Genomic DNA, 12,659 nt, shown 5'->3' on the forward strand with positions numbered 1-12,659 from the left:
TATATGCTGATGACACCTTGAAAAAACTGCTAGAAAAAGGAGTTAATTTTGTATCCCGGAGAGAAATTACTATTGGCAACATGATATCACCTTCTCATCACACAGTAAGGCAAAAAACTAAAGCAAAACGTAACTGGTTATCTGTGTCTGGCTCATATAAATGTGTCAAACGACAATGCGGTTTATGTCCATACATGGATAATTCTAAGGAAATTAAAGCCACAACTGCTCCATACACACATAGGAACCGCACATTTATTAATTGCAGTACAGCCTATGTGATTTATGTCATTACGTGCACACAGTGCAATCTTCAATATATTGGTTGCACCACACGACCTCTTAGGACCAGAATTGCAGAACATATGTATGATGCTGCAAATGTTACAACAAGAGCTTTATCAGGAGCCTCTTACCATTTTCTGTCTGTCCATGGAGGTTGTTTGGACTTTTTTCGTGTTCATGCATTGGAGGAGGTCCTCACCAGTGATCGAGGCGGGGATAGAGATAAAGTATTGCATTTTAGAGAAGTGCAATATATTTTTAAGTTTAATTGCAGAGTTCCTTCTGGATTGAATAAGAAAATGGATATCACGTATTATTATTGCATTAATACTTTTTGCACCTATGACATTTGTTTGGTTTATTAGCATAATTGTCTCATCTACATCCCTTTCCTCTCCTTTTTTTAAAATTTAACCCTGTTTTTGTACTGATCACAATACATGGTTATGACTAAGGACATTTTTGTTCGAAACGCGTAATCCCATGGATCTACAATTTTAACAGCATGGTTTTAAAGGAATTCTAATAAACATGAAGTTTTAACACACATTCAGATTCTCATTTGGATGTCTGTTGCTGGATCCCTGTTTTTTGTTGATTACCACAGTCGCTTTATCCGAGCACCATCCTGGAGTCCACACCCAAAGCCATAGGAATTCATCTAATGGTGAGCTGAAAAAACACTTTTTTCTTTATATGCATAGGCAAACACTATGGGAGACCCACTTCCTAATAATGAGAACATTGTTTTTAAGAGGCTCTCCGACCTCTACGTCTCTTCCAAGGGGAATTGGGGTGCCTCCAAATTTTTGGCGGCTTATGCATTCACTGCATAGGCAAACCCTATGGGAGACCCACTTCCTAATAAGGGGAACATTGTTTTAGGAGGCTATCCGACCTCTACGTATCTTACAAGGGGCATTGGAGTTCCTCCAAATTTTTGGAAGCCGTTGCTTCACTGCATAGGCAAACAGTATGGGAGACCATCTCCTTTCTAATGGGAATTTGTCATTACTGTGGCCCTGCTCTATGTGTCTTTAAATTGTTAGTGGGGTTTTTCCTAAATTTTGGCAGCCCTTTCAGTCACAGCATGGGCATTACCACTATAGGAGTCCTGCTTCTTTTTAATGGGAACATTTTTTTTACTGAGACCCTCCTCTATGTCTCTTCAAAGGGGTATTGGGTTGCGTCCGAACTTTTGGCAGCCCTTGCAGTCAATGCATATGCAATAACAATATAGGAGACCCACTCATTAATAATGGGAACAACAAAGCATAGCTGACTGATGGCTCTCTAACAATAGTAAGGGCCGCCTGATGGCCCTATAAAAATAGGCTTTGTGACTTTCAGAGTCCCTCCATCATAAATGAAACAGGATGTGTCTGATGATGTGTCACACACCACATGGCCAGATAAGGTTGTAAAATGTTAAAATGACATTTCCAGGTGAATGCATTTGTCTTAAAAATAACGTAAAAAAGCAAAAACCAGTTGGATCTTTCTTTAGTATAAAAAACAGAGTCACCAATGTAACCTCAATGTAATCACATTGTTCAGCTCCTGCACCTCCTCCTCCATCTCCGAAATGACCACATCAGTCACAAGCTGAAAGCACTGCAGCACTGCCTTGGCCAAGCGGCAACAGGCTGTGCTGAAGATAACATGCTTAATGCTTAGGTGACAAACAGCCCAGCGCTGCAGAGTTGTTGAAAGATGTAACACAGCAGCTTGATCTGTGGCTCTTACCACTGAACATACAGCCAGGTATGGTCGTGTGTGACAATGGGCGGAACCTGGTGACGGAGAAATGACAGCCGGAGTAGATACGGTTTCCCTCTATGCCAGTCCTTTCACCAAGCTGAAGAATATGGCTGTGGTGAAAAGCTGTTTCAGATTAAAAAACATTGGGCCCACCAGAGGATTTGATTCTGAGGGCTCACCTTTCTCCCCCGCTTAAGAGCCCCATAGCAGCTGCAAAGTTAGCGCTATCATGAACTCTCCTGATGTAGAAGCCAGGGCACACCAGAGGATTCTCAAGTGGGCCCATCCAACCCTGCTGAAAAGCAGCCCTGTCTAAGAAAAGCATGTGGGAAGGTTCCCGGACACTCTATGGCTGCATTTTTAATGTGGACTGGCTCTGTACCATCCCTGGCCACATTCACCTGTCCACGTGTTTGTGGTTAGGCCTTCCTTCCCAGTAAGTGCAGTGGGTAGGGCACGGGTAATGTTGTAGGACCCGTGCTTGTGGAAGGCGAAGACGACACCGGGACAAATAGTGGCGGCTGGGGACCAAGTATGGATACCCGGCCGCCGCTTTCATGAGGTTGTGGACACCTTCCGCCTCCATGAGCCTAAAAGGCCACATTTTAAGTGCAAGCAGCTTTAGAGGACTTCCTGGGAGAAATGACAGCTGGAGTAGATACGGTTTCCCAAGTCCTTTCACCAAGCTAAAAAATATGGCTGTGGTGAAATACAACTCACCGACAAGCTGTGGACTGGCTCCGTACCGTCTCTGGCCACATTCACTTGTCCACGTGTTTGTGGTTAGGCGGTCCTTCCCAGTAAGTAAACTGGGGAGGGCACGGGTAATTTTGTAGGACCCATGCTTGTGGAAGGCGGAGACGACACCGGGACAAATAGTGGCGGCTGGGGACCGAGTATGGACACCTGGCCACCTCTTTCATGATGTTGTAGACAGCTTCCGCCTCCACGAGCCTAAAAGGCCACATTTCAAGTGCAAGCAGCTGTCAAAAATTTGGCAGTATAGTATTCCAGCCTGTGGGTGGGTGGCTGCATACTTGCGCTTGCATTCCAAGGAATAGGGTAGGGACAGCTGAACACTGCACTGGGAAAAGGACGTGGACGGTGATTGTTGCAAGTCTGCAATGACAGGTGCTTGGCGGGATGCATCTTCGCAGGCACCAAGGATCACTTATGATGGGCACACTTTTAGGCAGTGACCTGGGAGTCAGAGATGTATCCAGGGGTCTTCCCCATGCTGTTCTCATGTCTTTTCAGCACTGTATGCATGTGTCTGATGATGTGTCACACACCAGATGGCCAGATAAGGTGGTAAAATGTTAAAATGACATTGCATTGAATGTATTTGTCTTGGTTGAAAGCAATGCAAAAGTGCAAAACGCATCAAAAACGCCACGTGTGAACATAGCCCAAGGTGTGGAGGAGCATTTTTGTTTTTGTATATTTTGCCTTATATACAAGTCATTACCCTGGAAAGGATGTTACTTAACATATTTCCCAGGAAAATCCATTTTGGTTTAGTTTTTGTATGTTTTATTGTGAGTCTGTAAAAGTGACGTAATACCCCTGACAATATTGTTGACAGCAGTGACCTGGGAGTCAGAAATGTTTCCAGGGGTCTTCCTCATGCTGCTCCCATGTCATTTGAGCACTATTCCCATTGATTTGGGCAATTTTTAGGCCCTCTGCAGACCGCCGGGGGGAGCCGCCTGAAAAATGCTCGAGTTTCCCATAGACTTACATTGGGCTCATTGCTCGGGTCGAGCATCCGAGTATTCCAATGTGCTCGACCCGAGCATCGAGCACCCTAGCATTTTAGTGCTCGCCCATCACTAGGGATAACACATTGGATGATGATGAGGTTGTAGATCCCACTTGGTGTGAACCCAGAGGCACTCAGCTAAGTAGCTCATCTGAGGAGGTGAAGGAGGAGGAGGAAGATGAGGAAGTTACATTTCACCCTACGGCGCAGACATGGAGTGATGCAACCATGACAAGCTCTGCATCCTTAGCCACAACTGTGGCAGTGGCCAATAGTGGTCGCAGGTCTGCAGCTTGCAGGGGTGGCCAGAGTTGTCTAGCCTGGGCCATTTTTGACACCGCAAAGGATGAGCTAACTCACGTTATTTGCCAATTTTGCAAGAAAAATCTCAGTACAGGGGAAAAGTGCAATAATTTGACTACTACATGCATGAACCTTCACGTGCGCAATCAACATACTTTACTCTGGCAATCTCACTGCGATAAAATGCAGACCAGCAGACCTCAACACCTATCAGCCGTCCCATCAACCACATCTGCTGCTTCTTCCTCCTCCTCTGTTACTGTGCCAAATATTGTCACGTAGGTTTCCGACTAAGTCTGTGTCTGTCAGGGTACATTTCATCACAGACACCTGGATGAGTAATCATGGCCAAGGGTGTTACATCTCGCTGACTGGGCACTGAGTGACTCTGGTGGCTGTGGGGGTAGGCGGGGAAAGGGCTGCTCCACAAGTCAAACCTCTGTATTTCACATTTACTCCACTGCTTCTGCCTCCTCCACCTCCTCTAGGGCCTCCACCTATGCACTCAACCTCTACCTTAATGAGACATACCTTCCAACAGTGCAGAGCGAATCCACACCACTTCCATACTGCGCAGCAAGGGTTGACTGCAATCAGGCAATGTTAAAATTAGTATGCCTTGGAGATCGCAGTTATACAGCTGAAGAGTTGTGGACAGCTCTCCAGGCTGAGTTTGAGCAATGGCTGTCTCCACTGAAACTGGAGCCAGGTAAGGCCATGTCTGATAACGGTGCGAACCTGGTGGTGGCCCTACGCCAATGCAAGCTCACACATATGGCTTGCATGGCTTATGTCCTCAACCTGGTGGTACAGTGATTTCGCCACCACTATCCTGGCCTGGATGAGCTGCTGCAGAAAGCACTGAAGCATGGTGCTCACTTCCGCAGTTCGCACCCATCAGGTCATCGACTTGCATGGATACAGAGGTCTTTGTCCATGCCAGTTAACAGGTTCATATGCGTTGTGCCGACACGGAGAAATTCCACTCTGCACATGTTGCAGCGACTGTGGCAGCAGCAACGAGCCCTGATGCAATATGTCATGTCACATAGCCTGGGCCAACGCAGTACGGACATGGGGCATATGACATTTACGGAGTCGGCACAGATTAAGGACCTCTGCACCCTTCTGCATAGTTTTGAAATAGCTACTAAGATGGTTCGCTCTGACTATGTCATCATCAGCATTACTATTCCAGTCATCTACATGCTGGAGCAGACTTTGAATAGCCTGCGGGAGGAGGTGGTGGTCCCAGAGAAAAAGAAGGGATAAGAATGTCTCAAAGTTCCAGACTGTCATCACACAGGTGGGTGCCAAGAGAGGGTGGATTACTGCGATCAAGGGGGGTGGTGATACCAGTCACACTGTTAGTGAAGGTCCAAGAGCCAAGGAACAAATGGAGGAGGAAGAGGTGATGGGCGAGCAACTGTCAGGAGATGAAGAGGATAATCATTCCCTCTCTGTTGTTCGTGGTTGGCATGAGGGGATGGAGAAAACAAGCATCACAGTTACCCAGCCACCAACACAGCATGGGCTTGAACCTCATGTAAGAGCTCGACATATGAGTGCCTTCTTGCTGCACCATCTGCAACATGATCCCAGTATAGTTATGATTCGAAATAGTGCTGACTACTGGGTTGACACTCAGATCCATGTTTAAGAGTAAATTCTGCCAGATGCTTCCCGCCCTGGAAAGGGACCCAAGAATGCTGGAGTATCGAAACACTTTTACACAACCTTAAGAGAGGTTTTTCGCAGACAGCAGTAAAGCTCAGTGTGCATCGCAGCTCTACACTTCCAACCTCTGGCACGTCAATTCATCAACGCGATAATATTAGAAGCAGCAGCAATGTAAGTGGCAGAAGGAATTTTGGTGAGTCCTTTCAAACATTTTTTAGACCAGCTCGTGCACCAGCACAACAGAGTATAAGTCTGAATGACAGGAGAGGATGGCGCAGGAGTATCTAGAACGCAATATCAATACCATCAGAGAGGGTTTGGATCCTTTGACATTTTGGTCTTCAAAAATGGATGAGTGGCCTGAGCTCGCCTGTCATGCCTTGGAGGTTTTATCATACCCAGCAGCCAGCGTTCTCTCAGAATGTGTCTTCAGCACTGCTGGTGGTGTCTTGAGGGATAAGCGCAGCCGGCTGTTCCCTGAAAGTGTAGACCGCCTAACTGTCATTAAGATGAACAAGTCATGGATCTCCAAGGACTTTTGCACCCCAATCGCAGATTGTACAGATTAGGCGATGTTGTAGTTTTCAGTCTACTGCATTGATCTTGCTTAATTGCAGTCTGTGATATCTTTAGTGTGGCTTCTGTGCCTGCTGTTGCTGCTGCTGCTGTTGTTAACACAATTTTTTTTTAAATTTGAAGACTCCTGATTGTGTCTCCATGTGCTGGGTTGGATGTAGTGGAAGAGGTGTTGATCCCTACTATACTATTGCTACTCTGGTGAAATTGATGGCACTTTGGTGGTGTCTGCCCCCAATTTTTCTATATTTGAAGACTCCTAATTGGGTCTCCATCTCCTGCGTTGGCCTTAGTGGAAGAGGTGTCAGTCCCCATTATACTAGTTCTACTCTACTGAAATTGATGCAGCTTTGGTGGTGTCAGCCCCTAATTTAGGGACATGTGAACATTCCTGGTTGCGTCGCCATCTGTTGGGTTGGCTGTAGTGGAAGAGGTGTCGGTCCCCATTATACTATTTCTAGTCTGATGAAATTGATGCCACTTTCATGCTGTCTGCCCCTAATTTTTTTAAATTTGAAGACTCCTGATTGGGTCTCCATCTGCTGAGTTGGCTGTAGTGGAAGAGGTGTCAGTCCCTATTATACTAGTTCTAGTCTACTGAAATTGATGCCACTTTGGTGGTGTCAGCCCCTAATTTTTGGAAATGTGAACACTCCTGGTTGGGTCTCCATCTGTTGGGTTGGCTGTAGTGGAAGAGGTGTTGATCCCCATTATACTATTTCTACTATTGGGAAATTGATGGCACTTTGGTGGTGTCTGCCCCCAATTTTTCTAAATTTGAAGACTCCTGGTTGGGTCTCCTTCATGTGTGTTGCCTGTAGCAGTAGGCTTCCCAGACCGGCAGGCCTCAACTCACTTTCAGTCAACTACCCGTGTTACTATCCTTAAATTTTTGTACCAATACTAATCGATGAAACTGATTTTTCTGCCATCTGAGCATCTGTGGCTGAGCATAAAAGCAGGTTGAGCTATTGCATGTGGTATCAGGGCTCCAAGCAAAACAGACCTACACCGATCTCTCACCCACCTCGTCTTAATTTGAAGTTCAATTCAAAGCTGTAAATGCTGGCCCAGACCCTGATACCGCATGCATAGCCCATGGCTGATTGCTGCAGTATCATTATAACATTTGTACTGTGGGTCAATTGATGCCACTTTCCTGGTGTCTGCCCCTAATTTGATCTGTTTTGGCAGCTTTTGGGCCCATTTGAAGGTGTTGTGTATGCGTTTGGTTTTGCCCCCCATTGAATCCAATGGCGTTCGGCTATGTTCGGTGAATATTCGACGAATAAATCGGCGAATATTGCAAAATTGGCCATCGTAATCCGTACCGAACATTGAAATATTTACTCATCTTTACTCATCACTAGTTACTAACACAAGAAATTATTTTTTTACTGTGGAAGAGGCCTGTATAGAATATATGCTCCAAACAATTTCAAACTGAGATCTCGCCTGTTGTATCACGTAACAGAAGAAATTTTTTTTTTACTGTGGATGAGGCCTGTATAAAATAGAATATATGCTCCAAGAAAATTCAAACTGAGATCTGGCCTGCTGTATTATGTTACTAATAGAAGAAATTGTATTTTTTTTACTCTGAACGAGCTCTGCGTAAAGCTGAATTTCACCACCAGAAAATTACATGCTGAGATGTGGCGTGCTGTATCACGTTAGTAAAAAAAAAAAAATAGATTTTCAAAGGTGTACTCGTGCATGGAGCACAATATAAGCAGTGCAAAACAGAGTTCTATGCTGAAATGTGCCCTGCTGTCTCTGTCTGGACCTCACTAATAGCACAAAAAAAAATCTACTCGAAGGTCAATTTTCCAGCCACACAGGACCCTAACTATCTAAACTATCTGATGTAGAAGCAACCACCTAGCTAACTAGCTAAAATCTCTCGGTATCCAGGAGCAGCGTCAGGAGCAGCCTCTCTGAACTATTATACTGACAAAATGGAGCTAAAACAACATGTCTGCTCTTTATATATAGAGGGACATGTTTCAGCATCCAATTGCACAAGCCCTTGTGTCTGGACATTGTGGATGGTTCCTGCGCCCTGATTGGTTAGCCACAAAATGCACACATTAAGTTAGGGGGAGGAAAAATTTGATTACCAGCATGTCGCTCCTATAAACTCTCCCCACCCCCTCCCCTCATCAAATATGTCCCCCACGCTCATTAGAAAGCAACACTATTCTAGCCAAAGTTCTGAAAATACTGTAGTAGAAATGAAATCATTTGCCGGACATTTACCAATGGCTGTAAGCCATAATCAGAAACATTAATAGAAATAAACACTTGAAATAGATCACCCTGTTTGTAATGACTCTATATAATTTATGAGTTTCACTTTTTGTATTGTATTTTTTTGAAAAACTAAAATAAAGTAACTTTTTGATGATATTCTAATTTAGTGAGATGCACATGTATATACATCCCATCTACAGCAGAATATGATAATATACAGCTCATCTGCTGCAGAATATTATAATATACTGCTCATCTGCTGTAGAATATTATAATATACAGCTCATTTACTGCAGAATATTATAATATACAGCTCATCTACTGCAGAATATTATAATATACAGCTCACCTGCTGTAGAATATTATAATATACAGCTTATCTGCTGTAGAATATTATAATATACAGCTCATCTACTGCAGAATATTATAATATACAGCTCATCTACTGCAGAATATTATAATATACAGCTCACCTGCTGCAGAATATTATAATAAACAGCTCACCTGCTGCAGAATATTAGAATATACGGCTCACCTACTGCAGAATATTATAATATACAGCTCACCTACTGCAAAATATTATAATATACAGCTCACCTGCTGCAGAATATTATAATATACATCTCACCTGCTGCAGAATATTATATTACATACAGCTCATCTACTGCAGAATATTATAATATACAGCTCATCTACTGCAGAATATTATAATATACAGCTCACCTGCTGCAGAATATTATAATAAACAGCTCACCTGCTGCAGAATATTATAATATACGGCTCACCTGCTGCAAAATATTATAATATACAGCTCACCTGCTGCAGAATATTATAATATACATCTCACCTGCTGCAGAATATTATATTATGTACAGCTCATCTACTGCAGAATTTTATAATATACAGCTCACCTACTGCAGAATATTATAATATACAGCTCATCTACTGCAGAATATTATAATATACACCTCATCTACTGCAGAATATTATAATATACACCTCATCTACTGCAGGATATTATAATATACACCTCATCTACTGCAGACAATTATAATAAACAGTTCACCTGCTACAGAATATTATAATATATAGCTCACCTACTGCAAAGTATTATAATATACAGCTCACCTACTGCAGAATATTATAATATACAACTCATCTGCTGCAGAATATTATAATATACAGCTCACCTGCTGTAGAATATTATAATATACAGCTCATCTACTGCAGAATATTATAATATACAGCTGACCTACTGCAGAATATTATAATACATAGCTCACCTACTGCAGAATATTATAATATACAGCTCATCTACTGCAGAATATTATAATATACAGCTCACCTACTGCAGAATATTATAATATACAGCTCACCTGCTGCAGAATATTATAATATACAGCTCACCTGCTGTAGAATATTATAATATACAGCTTACCTGCTGTAGAATATTATAATATACAGCTCACCTGCAGAAGGATATTATAATACACAGCTCACCTACTGCAGAATATTATAATATACAGCTCACCTGCTGCAGAATATTATAATATACAGCTCACCTGCTGCAGAATAATATAATATACATCTCATCTACTGCAAAATATTATAATATGCAGCTCACCTGCTGCAAGAAATTATGATATCCAGCTCATCTACTGCAGAATATTATAATTATACAGCTCATCTACTGCAGAATATTATAATATACAGCTCATCTGCTGCAGAATATTTCAAAATACAGCTCATCTGCTGCAGAATATTATAATATACAGCTCATCTACTGCAGAATATTATAATATACAGCTCATCTGCTGCAGAATATTATAATATACAGCTCACCTGCTGCAGAATATTATAATATACAGCTCACCTACTGCAGAATATTATAATATACAGCTAATCTGCTGCAGAATATTATAATATACAGCTCACCTGCTGCAGAATATTATAATATACAGCTCACCTGCTGCAGAATATTATAATATACAGGTTACCTACTGCAGAATATTATAATATACAGCTCATCTACTGCAGAATATTATAATATACAGCTCACCTACTGCAGAATATTATAAGATACAGCTCATCTATTGCAGAATATTATAATATACAGCTCACCGGTGCAGAATATTATAATATACAGCTCACATACTGCAGAATATTATAATATACAGCTCACCTGCTGCAGAATATTATAATATACAGCTCACCTACTGCAGAATATTATAATATACAGCTCATCTACTGCAGAATATTATAATATACAGCTCACCTGCTGCAGAATATTACAATATACAGCTCATCTGCTGTAGAATATTATAATATACAGCTCACCTGCTGCAGAATATTAAAATATACTGTTCACCTGCTGCAGAATATTATAATATACAGCTCACCTGCTGTAGAAGATTATAATATACAGGTCATCTACTGCAGAATATTATAATATACAGCTCACCTACTGCAGAATATTATAATATACAGCTCACCTGCTGCAGAATATTATAATATACAGCTCACCTGCTGCAGAATATTATAATATACAGCTCATCTACTGCAGAATATTATAATATACAGCTCATCTACTGCAGAATATTATAATTAGTGTTGAGCCACCCCCGTAGTGTTCGAGTTCGGTTCGGTTCGTCGAACACCCGTGTGTTCGCCGAACTGTTCGTCGAACTGTTCGTCGAACACCTTCGAACACCGTTAAAACCAATGGCAGGCAAACAAAAACACATAGAAACACATAGAAAACACCTTCAAAGGTGTCCAAAAGCTGACAAACTGCTCAGAAGACACAACTAACACATGGAAAAGTGACAAGTACATATAGTCATGCGAAAAGAAAAGAGGTGGAGGAGTAAAAGGAGGGGGAGACACAGATATAGGCATGTCATGCCCTTCTAAAATCCAAAAAGTGAGAAGCCGAGACGGCCAGTCCGCTCCTGCCCGTGCCACCTCCGTGTCGCCGGGTTTGTGCCAGAGCCGCGGTGAACCCTGACGGCCAGCCCCCCTCTCCCAATACTGGTGCCTGTCCGCTGGTGGGTCGAGAGAGCCCCCCTGTGGTGGAGGCAGCTCTAAGCTTTTTAATTTAAATTGTCCCTCTAATTTGAATGAATACACTTTAAATCCATTTACAAGGATCTATTGGAGGGCAAGTCTCATGCCAGCAGCCGCGTAATTCCAGCTCCAGTAGCGTCCACTAAAGCTGCTGCAGTTAAAAAGCTTTTATAAGGATCGAGCTCGGCTGTCCACCGCAAGGCATCCTAGTGCCAGTCCCAGCCCCTATGCCTTGGGGTGCCTCCTGATGCTCTTCACTAAGTATCCCGTGGTCCCGAAGCATTTCCTTTGAAAAAATTAAGTGTCCAAACTACAGGTGGTGTAGCTTGCTTAACAGCCGGGATAATCCGCTGACTAGCAGACACTGCTACTAGGCACAAAGTATTTCCTGGGCTAGATGCAGTTAAAAATTTGTAAGTAGATACTCTCGTTGGATGCTGAGAAAGCATTCCATAGAGTCTCCTGGCACGCCATATATGATTCTCTTAAAAAGCTTGGGGTAGGGGTCTAGGGGACCCTTTTATAGCCAAAATCACGGCCCTGTATCACAATACGTCACCTAGGCTGAAGATAAATGGAACTGTAGCACCGAGGGCTCGGTTGCTACAGACGTATTGCACCTCACCCAGAGGTGTGATATCTCACTCTCAGATAAGGATGGAGTGTGGATCAGGACCCGACACCTGCATGCATTACACCACATTGCCGTGGGGCAGGGCGACCAATATGCCCCTGAGATGGGCACGACAGTCCCTGTCCCTGGCTGGAGTGGGGGGAGGGAACACTGAGGAAGGGGAACCCTGCAGTGCAGGAGCAGGGAGGAAGCAGTTCCTGGGTGCATTGAGAAGGGAGTATAAAAGGTGGGCACCATCTTAGTTCAGTGCAGAGAAGTCTGAGCGGAAGTGGCAGGGAGCAGGGGCTCTGCATGAGCTCTGCTCCGGAGGCGGGCCTAGTAACAGAGGCCCAGGCCTGC

This window comes from Phyllobates terribilis, unplaced genomic scaffold (genome assembly GCF_046119375.1).
Source record: "Phyllobates terribilis strain yellow unplaced genomic scaffold, ASM4611937v1 Scaffold_1__5_contigs__length_1240528914, whole genome shotgun sequence".
NCBI classification, from domain to species: domain Eukaryota; kingdom Metazoa; phylum Chordata; class Amphibia; order Anura; family Dendrobatidae; genus Phyllobates; species Phyllobates terribilis.